Source organism: Peromyscus eremicus, chromosome 17 (assembly GCF_949786415.1).
Source record: "Peromyscus eremicus chromosome 17, PerEre_H2_v1, whole genome shotgun sequence".
In the NCBI taxonomy this organism is placed as follows: Eukaryota; Metazoa; Chordata; class Mammalia; order Rodentia; family Cricetidae; genus Peromyscus; species Peromyscus eremicus.
In genome coordinates, this window is record NC_081433.1 from 487,168 (window position 1) to 505,783 (window position 18,616).

At 38.3% G+C, this 18,616-nt stretch overlaps 1 long non-coding RNA gene across 2 annotated transcripts in view; it reads left to right on the forward strand.

The window, feature by feature from the left end:
• LOC131894745 (uncharacterized) overlaps window positions 1–18,616 on the forward strand; it is an 88,588-nt gene that overhangs the window by 39,821 nt on the left and 30,151 nt on the right. The window contains exon 3 of one of the 2 annotated variants that reach the window (XR_009374996.1): window positions 17,440–17,579. The exons of the other annotated variant lie outside the window; for it this stretch is intronic. This is a non-coding gene — a long non-coding RNA (uncharacterized LOC131894745). Of the gene's footprint in view, window positions 1–17,439; window positions 17,580–18,616 lie in introns of those variants that run through there. 2 annotated transcript variants of the gene reach the window in all.

The window sequence follows — 18,616 nt, forward strand, 5'->3', positions numbered from 1 at the left end:
ATTCCAAAAGATTGCTTTTACTTACTTGTTTCCCTTAACACAGAAATGAAACAGGGTAACAGATATTTGGACTGAGGCCTCCTTCATATATATATCTTGCTTTCACTAAAATACCACACGACTTATGAAAAAGCCCTTTATTACACTTTGTAAGACTGAAGTGGTTCTTGTTGCTGTCACATCGGTCAGCAGACACTTAGATTTTAAATGATATAACTAAAAAGATGAATTTAAAGAATGCGCATTACCCTGATAAGGACTCTGTGATATATGATGATGCTGGGAAGTCCTGACCTGTCATCCAGTTACATACTACAGTCTCTAAATTAGGTATTGGTTTGTTTTCTGAGGTCTTAGAAGAAGCAGCTGGGCCATTGAGGCCACATCCACAAGTGTAATTTCCATTATAGGAATGTGAATATTCGTTTAGTTATTTTAATTTTTCCTCAGCAAGAAAGACAAGAGGGGATGTGATTGGCTTTTTATTAAGGCTAGTATGTTGTAGAATATTCTAGACAAAGAAAAGATGTGTTACATTTGTGAATGCTGCAGAATATTACTTTAACTGTATAAAAGTGTGTTACTTTTGTTTGTGCTGCATTTGTTTAATGAGGTAAGGATGTGTCTTTAATTGTCTAAAGATGAGTTGCATCTGTTTTATCTTGCCTGCCTTAGGCACCTGATTGGTCTAATAAAAAGGCAAATGGCTAATAGCTAGGAAGAGAAAGGATAGGTGAAGCTGGCTGGCAGAGAGACTAAATAGGAGGAGAAATTAGGCTAGGAACAAAGAGAAAGAAGAATGAGAGAAGAAGGATAAGAGAATGAGGGACATGCCTGTAGCTTGAGTTTTCCTGCCTGGCCCACGGTCAGGGCAAATCTCTCTCACCTGCCAGTCCCACAGCCGCTCAGACCCGACCAAGTAAACACAGAGACTTTTATTGGTTACAAACTGTATGGCCATGGCAGGCTTCTTGCTAACTGTTCTTACAGCTTAAATTCATCCATTTCTATAAATCTATACCTTGCCACATGGCTCGTGGCTTACCGGAGTCTTCACATGCTGTTTGTCATCGTGGAGGCTGGCAGTGTCTTTCTGACTCAGCCTTCCACTTCCCAGCTTTATTCTCCTCCTTGTCCCGCCTACACTTCCTGCCTAGCCAATGGCCAATCAGTGTTTTATTTATTGACTAATCAGCAACACATTTGCCATACAGAACATCCCACAGCACATGCCCAGGGCAAGAAGCCAGGCAGACACACCAGTCAGCCAAACATAGAGAAGCAGTGAAAGTAAGATATACAGAAGTAAGAAAGGTAAAAAGCCCTGAGCCAAAAGGTATATCTTAGAAACAGGTTAATTTAAGTTAAAAGAGCTACCCAGAAATGTGCCTAAGCTAGGCCGAGCACTCAGAACTAATGATGAGTCTCTGTGTCATGATTTGGGAACTGGTTGTCCTCCAAAAGAGAAAAAGCCTGGTACAGACCTATCTTCTAGTCTTCCTTACATTTTTTTTTTTTTTTTTTACTTACCTTCCCATTCGTCTCCTTTCCCCCATCTCAACATCACAGATATAAAGTTATGTTGTTGGTATCTGACTACTTCTTGCTAGGCTTGGAGGAAGGAGGGGTGTTTGTTTACAGTGCTGATACGAGTTGTGGGGTGCTTGATGGGGTGTGTCGGAATGTCCTTGATGTCAGCAGCAGTATTTCTGGACCATAATACAAATTTTGTGATTTACAAAAATGCTTCCTTGGGCTGTTTGTAGCCTAATATAATATGAATGATCTGAGGACAGTAAAGCATTAGCTTCACTTTAGGTTTTTTTTTTTATTAGAAAACTTCCTTCTTTCCCTCCTTCCTTCCTTCCTTCCCCGCCCTCCATTCTTTAAGAGACTCTACTACAGTGATAAGGAGATGTATGCTTCGTTCTCATATTGACCACTGCTTTAGGATTCTTACCAGGGCTCAAGCTATAGCAAAAACTTATGCTGATCTTAAAAATGAAGCATGTTCATCAGCAACTTTATAGAAAGACAGATCATAACAAAATGTGGATTCCTTTTTAGGTACAAATTATTTTTCTTTAATGTTGAACTTGTAGATGGACACGAATCAGATCAGTTTTTGTGGTTCAGGCTAAGGCTGTGCAGGAGGTTTCAGTACTTAGGCATTGCCTATCTGCCTATGCTGCACCAACCTGTCTAAACTGATTTTAACATGAAACCAGTAGTTTTTATAAATGATATCCAATTGCTTGAATGAGAGGTGTAGTTCAGAGCTTTACTTACCCTCTTCTGTACTGTTAGGAGGTATTAATGAGATTAAACATGAAGGATAGTTACCATTTAATGCCTGAGTTGGAAGTAGCTGTTTATATTGGCAGAGTTCATCCTAGAAGTTAATCAATGATTGGTTATTAGTCACATCATTCATTATCATGTATCAGTGATTCCTTCTAGGCAAGGAACTCTGATGGTGTTCTTATTACTACCCAAATCAGGTGTTCTAGTATTAACCAGACTTAATTAGCTTAAGTTTATGTATTAGTTATTTTGTATTCTTATGATAAAATACCATAATCCAAAGCAACTTATGGAAGAGCCTATTTTGGCTTATTGTTCCAGAGGGATAGAGTTCATATGGCATGAAGGGAAGGGGAGGCAAGGCAGTAAACATCAGGCAAGATGCTGGAGCAGGAAGCTGAGAGATCACATCTTTAATGGCAGACATAAAGCAGAGATAGCAAACCAGAAGTGGGGTGAGGCTGTAAACTCTCAAAGCTCACCCCATGATGTAGTTACTCCAGAAAGGTTGTATCACCTCCCCCAAAGAACATCACCATCTGGGAACTGAGAGTTAAAATACCTGAGCTTATGTGAGGAGTTTCTCATTTAAACTACCATAGTGTACAAGTGAGTATGAGAGCCATTTTCCCTAGTCATGACATGTTTGAAATATTAACACTTATGAAGTTCATGTACTGCCTGATGTTCATTTTACTTCATATGAATTTAGGAGAATAGCTTTTAGACAGCAAAATCCATCCTTAAGATGCTATGAAGCAGAATAATACAAAAAATCCTCTCTTTTTCATTTTTTTATTTTGTCCAGTACTTTGTCCAGTAAGTTCATAGAAGAGTACACAAGAATTAAGGAGGTCAATAAGAGAATGCACAAATAGCAAGAACAATTTAAGTGTCAGAAATGAAGAGATCATCAAATAACGCAAAAAACAGCTACGTAAAAAGCAAAGCACTGAGTCAGAACCCACAGGTATTTCTTTATAGAATTGGTTACCAGCTGTCCACAACATCTAGGGGGTTAACAGGTTACAGAGAGTCCTTTCGTTCTTGAGTGTTTTCTCTTGTTTTCCTCCACGTGTCTACAGAAAGGAATGAGAAAAGGAGGTGATTGTAGTTAACCTCTGTTTCTTGTCAAGTGCATACCTCTCTTGCTCTTTTCTTGGTGAAGCATATTATAATCCCAGTCTTCTTTTTAATGAGACCTACAACAAAACCAAAACCACCACATCATTATATGAGACAGAGAGAGAGAGAGAGAGAGAGAGAGAGAGAGAGAGAGAGAGAGAGAGAGAGAGAGAGAGAGAGAGAAAGACATTCCCACAAAGAATTGATGGTAATTGGAGCTGGTGTGGACTGCAAAGGGCAATGACAATTTCTCACAGCATCTGTGAAGTTCATTTAAGCGACCTTTTGCCATTCTTGCTGATGACACACAATGCTCTGTCCTCAGCCTGAAAGCACTCCAGGTTATCTGCAGTCAGAGAAGCATTTGAGCAGATCATGGTTTGCAGAGCTCCACTTAAAATATGGGCAGAATTTTGTTTTCTTCTAAGCAAAGAGGAGTTCTTGTTTGTCCTTTTGTGTTCCAGGCCTGGCTTTCAGGATTTGATACTAATTTTGTCAAAAAACCCAAATCATTCACACATGGATAGCTATTGCATTTTAGAGATTTCTTTTAAGGTTTATCTGTATTTATGTTTTTTTCTGTGGGTCTCTGTGTGTGTCTGCCACATGCTATCAGGGTACACTGTTATTCCATGAGAGGGTGTCTGGTCCCCATAGTTGGAATTACAGGTGGTTGTGAGCTGTCGAACAAGGGTGCTTGGAAACTAACCTGTGACCTCTGGAAGATCAGGACGCAGTCTTAACTGATGAGCCATCTCTCCAGCCTCTATTTATCTGTTTGTCCTTGAGATAGACCCTTGAAGCTCAGTCTGGACTGGAACTCCCTGTGTTGTCAGAAGTGACCTTGAATATCTGATCTTCCTGGCTCATCTCTAGGATTATAGGTTCATGTGGTGCTGGTGATGGAACACAGAGCTTTGTAAATGCTGGGCAGGTGTTCTACCAACTAAGCTATGTCCCCAAGCCATGGATTTCCTTTAAATATTATTTAAAACATAAAGTGCTAGTGCTCAGAAAATTGGATGCAATTACCATATGTTAGGAAGAGTATATCCCTAAGATCTGGGATTCAGGTATTTGGAAACCATCCTTGGAAGTGGAGTTCAATGTGGTAGTTGATAGAGCCTTCAAGACTACCCTTGAAAATAGTTAATTTTAAAGTTTTGCTGTTGGGCATTCTTTATTATAGTAAACATGGCAATACTAATTTTGTCAACAGCTAATGATAATGGTTTCCTTTCTATAAAGTACAATCATATATGGATATAGCTTGACACCCTACTTATTTTGCTATTCTGGTGCACATTCTATTTTAGTCCAAATTACCTGCTTTGGGAACGAGGAAGCTTTTCTCGGGGGGTAATTACCAGTATAATCGCAGCACCATCTGCTTGCCTTATGTTCTGTAGATGGCTCAAAGGAGGTAGTTGCAGGAGAGACCTGGGTAAGGAACATTTTAGGACAGAGGAAATGAAGATAATCAAAATAAAAGTAATAATTAGGAGCTTAAAGAGGAAAAGCATATGGTATTGAACATACAGCTTAGATAGCAGCATCTTAGACCCTTGACCCACCTGAGGTTTCCCTGAGAGTAAGAACTGAGGGAAATCCAAGGCTAGAACAGAGAGTGGCCAATTAACCTAGGGGAAATCTCCAGAGAGACCTAGCAGAGAGGAATAGCAGATGGTATTCATTTGTGTTTTAGTGGGAAGAAGTAGCTGCAGGCTAGATGGAGCATGCAGAACCAAGCTTTGCATACTCCAAGACAAAGCTTTAAAAGAGAAGCCTGAGCCCAGAAGGATTTTCATGCAGTCATCATTCATTTAAAAAGATGTACTTAGCACTTGTTAGGCAGGATGGACTTCATAGGGCTGTTGGAGTAGGTACACTGATGTTCAAAGTCACAGTTTCTACCCCTGGGGACTATGCAATGCATAAGAAAGCAAGAGAAATAAAATGGGTGCATGTGCAGATAGCCAGCATCCTTGGCACACGAGTATTGTGTGAGGGAGATGACATACTAGGATGTTTCCCAGAGGCGAGAGCTAATTCATGCCAGGACATTGTGGGAAGCTTTGTGGGATTTAAACAGGAACCAATGTAGATAGAGAGGCCTTTTCTTTAAAAGCTTAGCATTGAAATATTGCCCAATATGAAGGTGAGAATCAGCACCAGGACTCAAGGACCATGAGTAGAGTGGTTCAGAGTTTTAATATTTCTCAGATGATATAATAATTACATAAATATTTCTTATGCTTTAAAGACTTCTGAAATTTGATGCTGCTTTCTCAGGCAATGAAGTTGTACTTGAAGAGATGTGTACCATTATCCCTTCAAGTCTTTCTCGATATAGCATATGTTAATCTCCTACTGCAGCTGTGACCCCAGAAATAGCATTTTAGCAAGAATCATTTTTTTTCTGAAAAAGAAGTTCTTTTTTTTTTTTTTTTTAAGTATAGCAAACAAAAGGGGAATGGCTTGAACTGCGAAAGCAGCTGATGATGTCAGCACCTCTTTCAGTTTAAACCAGGTGAGAGATCTGGCTTGGAGGAAGTGGAGCTTCTGTTGTCCCATGGGCATTCCTTGTTCTCTCAGTGCTGTTGCTTGTGTCTGTCTCAGATACAAACATTCACCTTTCCACTGCCACAAAATAAATCATAACTTGTATAATGTTTGAAACTGGTAAAAAGTGACATTGCGATGTAAGCTAACTTCTTTATATAAAGCCAGAGTATTTACAGCTTTTTTAAAAGGAGGAAGAAACATTGAAATTGCTATCCTTAGTCCTCTATTAATTGATCGTTTACTTTTTGTGGTTTCCCTTTTTTCTTAATTTTTTGAGTAGACACAGGTGAACTTCCTCCTTCTCTTGCTACAAGCACATGCAGGTCTTCTTTCTGCACAATTGCTCCCTTGACATTTCTCAAGTCTGTCAGCAACAGGAACTGATAGGATCAATTGAGGTGTGAATTATGTTTAATTAAAACCCATCACTTAGAACTGAGTGAAGGAGCATTTTCTGTTCATTCCACCTCAGCTACTCCAATCCTCCCAGGATTATATGATAGGGGCCAGGCTGCTTCCTGGGGTTTGGCTGGATCAACACAGCTGTCTGTTGCTTGTGACAAGAGAGGCTCACCAGTACTCACTCAACCCCAAGGTTAGGGCACTCCATGGTTAGTGTCATACAACATCCTGTCCTCTCATTTATTGTGCTAATGTCCCATGGGAGTTTGAAAGACCCCGTTTGATTTTTTCCTGCTCTCCTCTTTTCTAGAGCTCCTTTGAGAAATCTCTGAACACTCAGATTTCCTACTAAAGTGGTATTCATACTTCATTGTCATCCTCAACTCATTGGCAAATAAGAATTTGTCATTAACTCTCCCAATTGTTTTTTTTTTTGCAATTTTAATTTCCATATTTAATCCCCAACAAATTATTGCCCCCTTATTTTGGCCTTCTCTTTGACATTTAAAATTGCATCTGGAAATTTGTTAGAGAATAAGGCATGAACCTCTTGTGAAGAGGTCCAGTTGATGATTCTGTTAGGAAGAAGATTGGTGAGAGGCTGGTCAGTGTGTGAATAAAGAAAGTCTACTACCCAAGAGTATCTGAAATCAATGGACGATGATCAAGAAAGGCATGGGCCATATGTAAACAGGAATCATCATCTGGAACGATAAACTGTTGAGAAGCAGGGAAGAAAAAGAGGTAATTTAAACAGATTAGGCAAATATCATGTTAAGATATTGATAAATCAATATCTGAGCCCGAAATAATTTCAGCCATTCATCTTGGGCATCCCATTTAGAAAAGTTGGCACACTTTGGTGGATTTGAGTTGCACCTAAACTTTTCGTAATTGTTAGGATTTGTGTTTTTGACCATGAAATAGTCTTTTTCCTTCTATTATGGTGCCTTAAAATGTCATCACAATTATTGGTTAATCAAAATTCTTCCAGTTCCTCTTCCCTTACTTTTCCTGTGCATCCATTGGCTGTGTACTCAAATTGTGTCTCTGTGGTAGCTCCTATTCCTTTGGCTCATTCTTGTTCTCTTTTGCACAGCCTGTGACAACAGTCTTCTAAAAATCTTGTTTTCAGTAGTGTTCTACACTGCTTCTTTCACACAGCTGGCAACGTTTTTGATGTAACTGTTGATTATTTATTAAGATGCTGTAAACTTTCAGTGACTTTTTCCCCATTCTATTTATGATGAAGAGAAATTTCTCAGATGGTACATGACAGTTTTTTGTCTAATTTCATCATTCTCTAACAAGAGTTTCTGACCACTTCCCCTCATGAACCATTGCTATTGGGAAATGTTAGCTTGTCTACCTCTACACACCTTCTTCTCTGGGTGGGTCTTGCTCCCTCTACCATGCCATATTCTTTAAAAATATTTTTTTAGATCATAATATAATTATATCATTTCTCCCTTCCCTCCCCTTCTTCTAAACCCTCCCATGTATGTACCCCACCTTATTCTCTTTAAAATTCATGGTCTCCTTTACTTAAATTGCTGTCACACACACACACACACACACACACACACACACACACACACACACCTCTGTGTATTCCTAAATATAAAACTATAACGTGCCCAGTTTGTATGTTACTTATAAAAATTATATATAATCCAATATATATTTTATATTATATATTATTTATATTATTTATATAACTTTATATATATGTATATAAAAATATATATAAAATTTTCATGGCTTGTCATTTGGTCATTCAGTATTGTCATGAGGACTTTTCCCTGGGGAAGACTATGTTTTCTGTTCTCGGGGTTCTTTAGTTTTCTGTGGTTCTTTGTCAAGGGTTGAGGACTTGTTAGCTTTTCCCCATCCATGTTAGCATGTCTACAGAAGTTATTCTTGCTCAGGTCATGTTTAGACATCTGTGTTGGTAAGACTTAATGGGTGTAGCTTCTCTGACATTTTTGGGAGACACAGTCTCACAGCAAACTTGATCATCTGGCTCATATAGTCTTTCTGCTCCCTCTCTTGTTATGATCCCTGTGTCTTAGGTGCAGGAGTTCAGTTGTTAATGTATCAATTGGGACAGGGCTCCACAGCTCTGTGTTTTTGTCTAAACCATCATAATATATAAATATTTGTCCTTATACCCACAGGTAAGTGTAGGTCTCGTCTTTCACCAAGAAAGCTTCTCTTTGCAGCAGAGGAGACCATTCCCGAAAACTACAACTGATCATATTCCTTTCAAGGCTGACGCTATTTCAAATGATTAAATCCTACCTGGTTTTCTTCAGTTCAAATGCCACATCTTCTGTGAAGCACCTTTAGTCTTAATCTTTGAGACTGAATGATCTTTACCTAATCTTAACTCCAAAGCATTTGATATGTACTTCTCTTAGTTTGATATATCTGCATTACAATGCATTTGAAGAGTGAAACACCACTCAGTTAAAACTATATCCTGTTGAGTTTTTGTTCAGCCTAGCTCCTAATATAATGCTTTGATAACAGATGATGTCCAGGAAATGTTTGAATGAACTAATAAATGCAGGAAACAGAGAATAATTTTTTGCACATGCACTTATATAGTGTGAGTTCATGAATGTTTGCATATATACATGCATATATACATGTGTGCATGTGCATGGACAGCCATCTCATGGGCGATCAGGAGTCTTTCTTGATTTGTTTTCTGTCTTCATCATTGAAGGACAACCTCTCCCCATCAACTGTGCCCAGAGCTTGCTAATATAATAGCACAGGTAACTGCCTTCTCTGGAGATCCTGCCTTCATCTTCTGAGAGCTGAAATTACAATTAGGTCACCACATCCACGTGATGTTTGCATGGCTGCTGGGGATCTGAACTCTGGTCCTCATGCTTGTGTGTAAAGTGCTTGATCCGTAAAGGCATCTCCCCAGCTTGAGAATGGATATTTATTATGGCAATGAATATGCTGGGAATTCTACAATTCCTGTTGAAGCAGTCTGCATATATGAAGGCTCACTGCTCTAAAAGACTGAGAAAGAGGATGACAAAACCACCCCCCCCCAAAAAAAAAACAAAGATAAACAAGCAGGACCATCAAGTTAGATTCAGGAGCTGAAAGGAAGCTGAGCTCACACTTCTAAATGATTTGATCTGAAAGGATGTTATTTGGTAAAAAAAATCTCTCTGGAAAGTTAAGGATGACATAATGATTCACTTGGAAGAGGAATGCTAGCTCTGGACTTTGTAATTTTGGAGAAAATGACTTCTAAGGGTTGGACTGGCAGGCATCCATTCAGCCTTTAATTCCACAAGGCTGCATGTTTGGTTCATTTTTAATTAGGTTTTGTTTATATGGAGTTCACCAAAACTTGATCCCACACCCAGTACTAAGAAAAATACTGTATTTTACTAAGAAAGTGACTTTAAGTATATTCTGTGATTTCTTCAGTGTCTTTTCTCCACCATCAAAGCACATACCTCTGCCCTCTTACTGTTGCTTAATGATACTGGTAAAGAGAAGCAGCATGAGGGGAGGTTGGTCAAATCCTTCTGAAATTGGGGGTTTATTGAAACTTAAAAGGAAAAAAGGAAGTTCTAGACGGAATTTTTCTTCTTTTATCTAATACATCAAAAATATTTCATTTAGCTAAAAACACAAATGATTTTCCAAATCATACCATTTATTTGAAAGAAGATTTCATAGTTCATACCCACATGGGATGTTTTGGAAAGTAATATTAATTCAAAAACTACAAGGTAATAGGAATGTATGAAAGTTCAAAGTCATTCTGAAAGGACTGTGGGAAGGAGGTCCAACTTAAAAACCAGATTTCACTATAGTACTTCCTTAGATGAAGATAGCACTGTCACCCTCTGAACGGAATAGCTGAGTGTGTAAAGATGTACAGGGACAGACTGGAGAGGGACTTCTGTCACAGACAGCTCAGATTGAGGCACGGATGGGATTAACTAAAGTGGGGTTAGCCTAGTAGAGTACTATGAGAGAAGGAATGAAGTGTGTGTGTGTGTGTGTGTGTGTGTGTGTGTGTGTGTGTGTGTGTTGTGGGTGTGTTGGGGTGTGTGGTCACAGACAGCTCAGATTGAGGGCACGGATGGGATTAACTAAAGTGGGGTTAGCCTAGTAGAGTACTATGAGAGAAGGAATGAAGTGTGTGTGTGTGTGTGTGTGTGTGTGTGTGTGTGTGTGTGTATGTGTGTGTGTGTTGTGGGTGTGTTGGGGGTGTGTGTTTTCATGCATGTACAGAGGAGAATGGTGAAGGGAACCATTCCTGTTATCTTTGATGTCATTTATTAGTAGAGGAGAAGTGTAAAGAGATGATACACTCTTAGATTATTCAGTTGTTTATGAATATTTGGGTACGTAAGTTATTTATTCTTATAATATGAGCTTCTTCATGAATTACTACAATATACTCATGAAAGGAAGGAGAGATTGTAGTGATGAAGAGAATACTGTTTATCCAGTAGGTGAATTTAAAAATGATATTGTTTTCAGCACAAGTTGTATTTTTTAAAGCAAGGTCTGGTTTAAGTGTAAATGTTACAATGTATTTAGAACTTAAAAGTAAATGATTACTGAAGCAAAACAACAACAACAACAACAATAACAACAACAAAAACAAAAACAAAAAAAACTCCCCAAAAAACTGTTGAGTCTTAGATTGTGATCCTAGATCTTGGCAAGCTGCCCACCACAGGATCCATCCTATTGTGGCATTACACATCATTTTCATACATCTTCTTTTTATGATCTTCATTTTGAATGATTTGATAGTTCAGAGGTGTGGTAATAGATATGAATTCTATTTTGACATGTGGAAGAAGGCATTTAGATGCAGGAGTGTGTGCACTGTGAGATGATTAGAAATTATTATGGGGTAGAAAATTTGTGATTGAGCTTGAATGATTGAGTCTATTTTAAAAATGTGCAGAGCTGTTAGCTTTCAACATAATTTGTACAGTCAAAAGAAATCAAAATTCATTTCCGTTATTCATATTTTATTTTTGAGATAAGCCATAGCTATTTCATTATTTCCTTAAAGGAATGGCTTAACAATAACCCTGTTCTGTTAAAGGGAAGGATCAGTTGGAAGTCATGGGGAGAGACTGCTTTTCTTTAAGTTGGAATTAAGAATTTGTAAATTAACAACTATTTTTAATTAATTACTTGGTGCTTCTGATTCACACAATCTAGGGCAAAGTAGGAGGTAGTTGTCAGAGGTCTGGAAACTTGCAGAGCGATCTCACATTTCAGATGAAAAATACAGGCTTGCTAAGGTCCCCATATTGTTTCTTGGCTATTGCTTGGGATGTATCACCTGATTATCCCATAGGACACTGGACGGCGTGAGGTTTGAGAAGTGACACTTTAACTCTTTAGCTTGGTTTCTAGGTCTGTTTGTCCTCTTGTTTTCTAGTTGTAAGCATATAAGTTTCCCCCAGCAACACACAACTATTCAACTGTGAGTTGATGCAACCACAGTTTGTGACTACTGTTGTCTGCAGTGTGAGAATATCCGAAGCCTCAAAGGGGCAAAATATTCGGTTCATGTACGCTTACTTTCTGTCTTCATTTCTGACTCTGACAGTGAAGTACATGAATTCTAGCCCCCAGTGGCTTTTAGGGCCTCCATGTTTCCAGGATCAGATGCCCCAAAGCAGTGAGCAGTTGATGCATGGAAATACTTTCTTTTTCCTCAGGCAACAGGATATGGCTGAGTGTCTCAGATAATCCGTTTCTCCTCTTAGCATCTCTGGGGGTTTCTATGGTGACAGATTTCCTCTACATGTCTTCAGTCTGTAAAATACTTATTTCTGTGGTTATAAAAAGCTTTTCATGGCCACTTCAGTTATTTGAAAGAAGCCCTTTCTCAATTTTCCCTGAGTCTTAGAAAATGTCTTAATATACTATGAGTCTGACCCTGTTTTTTCTTTTGCTCACAATTTAACTATTGCTCACAATTAGATATTACTTTTTCTTCTGAAGGTTATACAACTTTTGACTGTGCCAGGTGTTCACCTATTAAATGGATTATTAGTGTATTACAATGAGAAAAACATATAATTCCTTCTCTAAGAAAAGGAATTTAATATATAATTAAAACAATGTAGTCTCAACCAGTGCATGGTCACTTTTCCCTGTATTCATTTAGTAAATCACTTCAACAGTTTTTTTTTTTTTTTGCAATAGATGCAATTCTTATTTCCCTTTTACCTGTGAGGAACTGGTATTAGAAAGATTCTTTGTCCTGCCCAAATTCTATAAAGAAGTAAAGCAGGAAACAGATTTTATTGAGCAATGTTTCTCCTACTACATAAATAAGACCCTTTCCCCAGAATTCCTGTACTAGGGTTGTTATTCACCTTTTTGGACCAAGATTTTGTACTAAGTTACCTTGAACACAAAAGTTAGCCTTAGAGAATATGATTGACACTGAAGTAATTATTTCATTTAAAAAGGCAGGAGCTTTACAAAAGTGACAGCAGTCCTCGCAAGCCTATGTTGGCTGGAGGGATGGTTCAGTGAGTGGAAGTGTTTGGTATGCAAGCACGAGGACTGAGTTTGAAAATCCAGAACCCACATAAGATGGATTCTGGAGCAGGGCAGTGGAAGCCTTAGCCCGAGAGTTTGTAGTCCAAGTGTTCCCATGGAGAACAAGGGAAGCAGAGACTGGAGAACCTGAAGATTTTAGGCCAACTACCCTGGAAGACACAGCAGAAAAACAATAATGAGACATGAGACATGCTCTCAAAGCAAGATTTAAGGCAAGGATTGACACCTGTCATGTTCTCAGACTTCCACACATATGCTGTGGCACCTCTGAGCCTGCACACACACACTCTCTCTCTCTCTCTCTCTCTCTCTCTCACACACACACACACACACACACACACACACACACACACACACACACACAAAGAATATCCTATACCTCCCCCACAGAGATGTATGTTTAAGGACTACACATGAACTGCCTAAAATTTGCTACATATATCAATTAAACTAAATTATTAAGTGAATAGTTGTTACAGAGTGTGACATTTTGGAATCTAGAATTTGGAGGAATACTTTATGACTAAAGGCCACAGACTCAGGAAGCCAAACATTTCATCATTTTGACAAGAAGTGGAGAAGTGAAATGCCTCATTGGAGGTCACCTGCAAGGATGAATCCTGGGTTGTTATTTGTAAAGGCATTCCACACAATTGAATGCTGAGGTCAGAAACTGAAGCTCCATTCCTCAGATGTGTCTCAAAGTCAGTGCTTCCCATGCTATGGTTTGAAAGTGAGACCATCTCCCCAAACTCAGTGGTTGAAGTGTTGTTGACAGTTTGGTCCCTAACTAATTGATGCTATTTGGGAAGGTGGTGGAAACTTCCATAGCTGAAGGGAAGGAGGTCAGTGAATATGTGACTCTAAAGGTGATAACTAATCCCCAGTCTCTTCTGTGATTCCTGTTGCTGTGAAGTGAGCTGCCTTTGGCACATGCTTAGGCTGCCACAGTATTCTGCTTCACTACAGGTCCAGAATCAGCTGATTCAAGGGCCATTGAATGAAATTTAAACTGTAAGCTCAAATGTATCTTTCCCTCTTAAACTGGTAATGTGGGGGATTTTGTAAAAGCAATGCAGGTCTGATTAATGCAATAATAACCCCCAATCAGTGGGGGTATAGTACAAAAAATGTCTTTTCTCATGACAAATGGAGCAGTAGGGTGGGATTGCTATGGTTCAGTATCACTGCAAATCTTTCAACTGTCATGTATTAGGAATTGGGATTTGGCTGGCTTCCTCAATTCCTTCTTATAGAGATTAATGAAAACTTCTTTATGGAGTTTTCCTTCCCCTTTATTTGCAGGTAGGTTAATACATTTCTCACAAAACAATTCAAGGTCTAAGAAAACTCTTGATTAAAGACTTAATAGTTCTGTATCAAAACTTTCCAAAGATAGATTGGAAAGAATCTGAGGACAGTGAAATAAAATTTTCTTCCAATTACAGACAACCAGATCAGTTGACCCAGATAGAAATACAGTGAAAATTAACTCAAGATGTACTAATACATTTATTTTAGACAAACTCATGGATGTGCAATATTTTTGGTTTTGTTTTGTTTTTAACTTCCCAGCATTATTCCACACTAGTTTCATTTTTATTAAAGTAGAACCAGCAGGTACCAAGGAGAGAGAAGACAGGTCAGGAGCAAAACCAACCCCCCCTCCCAACACTGAGTAAACTGACATGACCTTGCATTTTATTGATCTTATGTTCAGAAGTTCTCCTGGCAGTCAACTCCCTGTGGGATAGAGTAAGACTGAGAGATAAATTTTCGAGACAATGCTGATTGTTAGATGCTTTTGAAACTGACATATGCCTGAACTTTTCTTCTGTTCAACTCCAGACACTTGCCTAGTTTACAATTCTTTCTACTGTGGGAAAATGGATAGAAGTATTCATCCTAGCATGATGATGCATATTTTTGTTTGCTAGGAAATTCATTGGCACATACTCATTTTGCACAGGTCACAGAAAAGTCAGCCCAGAGCATTGGAACTTGCTATTTATAGGGAAGGTGATTTTTTTTTCTGTGCAAGAATTTCTGGCACCCACAACTTAGATGAATGACTGCCCTAAAAGGTTCAAGACCACTCTCAGGCATTCTGTGAAGCCAAGGCTTTGAATTTCTGCCCTCTCTCTACCTCAAAGAGATGCTATTAACTAGGACTGGATATTTGCCATCCTGGAGCACATGTTTGTAATTTGGGTTTCAAAGACCATTATTGAGGTAATAATACTTCTCTGTTTCACCTGCATTGCTGTGTATGCATAGAAAGTGTAGAGTCTTGGGAAGAGTAACAACACAAAATGAATTCATCCAAATATGACTCCAAAGAGATTTGGAGCCTTCTGTATAACAGAGTAGAAAAGGGAAGGAAGGACAGGGTACCTTTAAATCTGCTTAGTGGCTCTAGAGAGCTAAGTTTGTGTTGGGTATCAGCTGATAATTGGTCTCCAAAGAACCATATCAGAGGGTAAATACCAAGAAGGAAATGTCCTGTTGTGCTGGATGCACTTGTTTGTTCTAGGCACACAACCCCTCTTCTTCATGGACATGGCTTGTCATTTGAAAGACAGAGGTCACAGAGTACAAAGCTTTCTGTGTCTTCTGCCAGCCAAAGTCTCTGACACCTAGGAGTCAGATGATTACTATATAGAAAGTCAAAAAGAGATATGAAATGTTGGAATGCACATCCCACCAGCATGTCTGGAAAGAATGGTTTCTGCTTTAAGGATGAGTCATATTGGCTAGCAACTTATAATATTTGGAATTTGATGACAAAAGAGTGCTGGTGGAAGGGAATGTAAATCACTGCATGGGTCACAATTCATAATTAGCTAAAGCCCATATTAAAGCTGGAGTGATGGTCCTCATCCTAACAGCAGAAGATGCCAGTACTTTACAGTTGTAAGTAAGTTTCTACAAAGTGATCCTGTGGCCCAGCTGCTCTGTGCTGAAAACATTTCCAGAGGAAAACTGCACATATGCTTTCTAAAATAAAGATATTACCCACCTACCTTTTACATGAAATTATACTTTGATGCTCAAAAAGTCATGAATGATATTTGAAAACCAGAAAATACCCCCTTTATAACCTTCAGAAATCCAATTGAATGTTAAGCTCCCCTAAGTTCCATTTACAAAGAATTTTACCTTAATATGGTGAATTTTGTTCTATTATGTAATTGGAAAATTGAATTTTTGCACTCTTGAGGATACATTAAAAACATATTCAATGCATTATTTTTCAATAAAATGTATGACTAATGGTATTAATTTTTTCTTCACCTACTTCTAATTTTGTTTGGTGTAGATATGGTTTGTGAGTTGACTTACAGAAAAGATCAATCGAAAATTGTTTAAAATTAGAATTGTTAGTATGTTCCATGTTTTCCAGTAGGGGGCAAGAAAGTACTACATATAAAATCCAGAAATCCTTTTTTTTTTCCCCCTTCTGCTCTCCCTATACTGTTGGAAACCAATTAAGTTCCTAAATTGTGAAATGCTAAACATGAGAGGGAAAAGGATATTCAAATACATTAAATATAATCTTTCCATATATCAGAGGGCTATTAAGTATGATCTTTCACTGCTCAGTGAGTCCTTCTGGGAGACAGAGAGATGAATTTGGGAATTTGGAAAGGCCCAGAGAATGGGATGTCATGCTTTGGTGAAGGCATCTTGTCAGCCAGCCAACTAACATTTTTCAAGGTCTACCTACCCCTTCCCAATGCCTGCCCCACCTCCAGATACAAATATCAGCTGGTTAAAATGCTGACTATCTTGAAGACACTTTTCTATGTGTGAGCACACATGCCTATTACTCCTGTAGCCCTGTGTAAGGAATAGCTTTCAGCTGTTGTTAGAGAAAGAGGCATGCTCTGATCTTGAGCTCACAGCTGTATTGACCAATGCCACTGAGAGAATCAATGGCTAATGATTGATCCATGCTATAAGCAGGATCATGGTTTGGTTACTCTTAGATCCTTATGTCATCTTTAGAGCAAATTTCTAAATCCAACCCCAAACTTCTTTACTGGGCACATTTTTCTTTTTTATGACCATGAGTTCAAATGCTGTTTCCATGTTCCATTTTTTCTCTCCTTAACTTTGATGGAGTAGTTTATCCCTTACTCTAGTTTTTAAAAGAGCAATCACCTATAAAACAATATCAACTTGCCATATAACGTGTTTGGCATCTCTGTATCTGTCTCTCTGTCTCTGTCTCTGTCTCTGTGTGTGTGTGTGTGTGTGTGTGTGTGTGTGTGTGTGTGTATGCGCACGTGCACATATGTACTTGCATGTGTGCATGTAAAATTTGGAAAAGTCTCAATTGTTTTATGTTTAAAATCCAGTTGACAATCATTTTGGCATAATACATCTAAATGGAAGCAATGCTATTTGTTACCTCTCATACTATTCTTGTTTTTTTTTTTTTGTGATGTTTATTAGCTATAGAAGTCAGTCACTTCCACATGAATACGCTCTGCTCACTGGTTACTTGAAAAACAGATGGCTGTTTGAACATAAACTGAGGTACTTAAAGGGAAGAGATTTAGGTGCATGGATATAAAGACTATGGTAAAGTTGTCAAAAACAGGTAAGTGACTTCACAAATGTCATTGTGGCATTTCATCATCTCCACCTTAGGAATTAGCTTGCATTGTTTATAAGAACTTATATTAACATGATTTATCCAGTCAATAAAACGGAATATAAAACACAGCTTCCTCTTATATAAAACACAGCTTCCTCTTGGAAGTGAATTTGGTCTTTTAGCATGCTTTATTTCATCTGTGTCAGAAACTTAGAAGTTATAATTTAGAAAAAGTATAGTAGTCATAGTAGAGTGAAGATCTATTCCTCTTACCTATTAGTGAGCTCCACAGATCAAGCAAGCATGACCTACAGACAGAACAAGGATTGGTTTGTATGTATTTGAAGAATTATTGGATTTTTGTAGAAGCTTATTTCTGGTTTTGTTCTAAAATGTTTGGTTTATTTCCAAGTATTTGTTTGGTCTTATCATTCTCTTCCCCAGACAAGACTTTAATCAGTTTTTAGATATCTGGACCAGAGTTGTAACAAAATGCTTCTCATCAGCCCTCTTGAACCTGCTTTTTTCCCCCCGATTTATATTTATGACACTTTTAGTTTTATACTTGTAGAAATAGGATATGTGGATACTGGAAGAAAATATGAGAGCCGTTCAGCACAGTTTAGTTAAAATGTTACTTATATAAAATGGGCCATTGAAGTAGTTTGTTCACAGAGGTCTCCCAGAGACGGGATTTAGTTTTACTTATTCTTTGAGCTTGAGTTATCTTCCTTACTGAAAAGAAAGAACACATTTTAACACAGTATAGATAATAATTTGTTCTTATTTTTATAGCTTGGATGCTACACAGAATTTGTACATGTCAGACAGTGCTGTACCACAGAGATACATCCCAAGTCCTATGGATCACATTTTCAGCCATCTTCTTTACTTCTATTGGGAGAACTTTCTTAATTTTTTTCTTTATTAAGAATTTTTTTATTCATTGTACGTATAAACTACAGATTCCCCTCTCTTCCCCTCCTCCCACTCCCACTCTCAGCCATCCCCCCCCATTCCCTCCTATGAAAA